This window comes from Rhagoletis pomonella, unplaced genomic scaffold (assembly GCF_013731165.1).
Source record: "Rhagoletis pomonella isolate Grant_MI unplaced genomic scaffold, Rhpom_1.0 Rhpom_scaffold_00009, whole genome shotgun sequence".
NCBI classification, from domain to species: domain Eukaryota; kingdom Metazoa; phylum Arthropoda; class Insecta; order Diptera; family Tephritidae; genus Rhagoletis; species Rhagoletis pomonella.
In genome coordinates, this window is record NW_023458563.1 from 554,324 (window position 1) to 556,411 (window position 2,088).

The 2,088-nt window shown below is 28.6% G+C and overlaps 1 long non-coding RNA gene across 1 annotated transcript in view; it reads right to left on the reverse strand.

Moving 5' to 3' along the window:
• The window catches only part of LOC118745531, a 37,181-nt gene that overhangs the window by 26,507 nt on the left and 8,586 nt on the right, over positions 1–2,088 (reverse strand). The window lies entirely within an intron of this gene.

Consider the following 2,088-nt stretch of genomic DNA (forward strand, 5'->3'; position numbering starts at 1 on the left):
TTTTTTTTTTTTTTTTTTTGCTTTTATGTAAGAGATGAATTTTTAAACTAAGAAAGACTGATATATATACATATATGTATTGTATGTTCCTTACGCTTTTATACATATATACTGTAAAAGTGATGGGGCTGTTAACTTATCTGTTAACGATTTAACTATAGTTTAAAATAAATTTGTTTGTAAATTTGTTAAATGACCCATCAAGTCAATTGACCGTGTATGTTCTTGTGGTGTGATTATACCAGCATACTGGTGTCGTTAGTGGTGAATTTAGCTCAATTTTCTAAGTAAAAGGTATTTTGGCGGAAAGCTGTATTTGTGAAAGATTACGTTCACGATATTGCAGTTGTGAATTACAAAAAAAAAAAACAATGTTAAACAAAATGCTAGAAAAATTATGAAATTTCGGCTCTAATCATTTCGATCTTTCCTCGATCTTATTTGTAAAGAAATAGATATTGTACCAGCATGCTGGTAAGTTATATGCTTCGAGCCTGATGGTACAATCACTTGATGGAACCAGCAAGCAGCTGGTTCCAAAAGGTTTTTGGTTGGATAAAATATTAGCTTTTTTTCCAAAGCTCATTGTTTTTATATACCATTACTTATTGAAAATGTTAACGTGAATACTTATATATGTATATGTAAGTAAAAAATTGTAGCTACCATTTTTAGCCACCACGACTTTTTTTTAGCTCTTTTTTAGCCCTTTTTTTTAAGGAATTTGGCTACCACTAAAAATTATGCGCGGCAACACTGAATGAGAGTTGGTATTCGTTCTTATCGTGGAGTTCTCATAAGTTCTCAGCACTGGAATATTCTTACCTGTGTAACAAGCAGTGTTGCCGCGCCTTCTCAAGAAAATGTATCACCGACCTAGCCAAAAATGTATCCAAAAGTATCCAATTTTCTTTTTTTACGTATCCATCTCATAATTTGTAAGAAAACCAATCATTTTAAAGAAAAAATACATAACTTAGCTCATCCTAAGGACTTGAAATACGTGTATATATATTTTTATTTCTCATTAAATCAAACAATTGTAATTTAAATTTATAAATTAAATTTTTTGTGAATAAGTATTTTGCAAAGTAAGTATAATAAATATTAATTAATGGGCCGTATGAATAAAAGCTAAGCGATTGCTTTTTCTTAAAATTTCATACCTTTTACTTCAATTTTGTTTGAATAAATTGAGTAAAAGATCTGAAATTTTAAGAAAAAGCAATTGCTTATTTTTATTCATATGGCCCAATATGTTACATTTGTACATTTACACTCTAAAAAGTGCATGTAAAACTACTAATGAAAAGTATCTATTTTTCAGCAAGAATCAGTATAAATATACGTATAAGATATTCAGGATTTGATTTTGAACTTGAGATCTTTAAAATGTACATACACATGAAATGTTTAAACATGCAAAAATTTGTAAACTAAAAATACATTTTCTACTAATAAAAAGCATTAGGGGCTCACATTTACTCTAGTTTAAACATTGTATGTGTAATTTTGCTCTTCGCGACAAATTTGGTATGTAAAAGTAAGCAGGCAATGTTTAATTTTATTACGCGGTGTGCAAATTGGGAGGAAACTTAATATGCGCAAATAAACAAAAAATTGTAAAGTGTATTTAAAGACTTTTCAGTAAAATTCATAAGATTTTCCTTAAATATATGAAATTTAGTTTTTAAACAGTGTATTTTAACCTACATTGAGATCTTTCTTTTTAAATTAACAAATTAAAATATATAAAATGAAAGAGATTACAACAGAAAGAGTATCTATCTACTTTATATATATATTAAGATCTTGCTGAAAGCATCCAATTGCACTTATACCATGTGTATAAAGTTAGCGAAACAACATGAAGAAAAAAATGTCGCATATACCTATGAATTTGCCGTTTTTTTGCCGTTAATTAGTTGTGGAAAAAATAATTTTGTCGCTCTTGTATTTTTTTAGATATAAGGTGTTTTGCTAACTTTATATAAAGTTAGCGAAGCACCCCTCCAAACTCAAAGACAAAAGACTAGGCTTTATGTCCAAATTTGCCGTTTTTTTGCCGTTCCAAGATGAGCTAGTTTA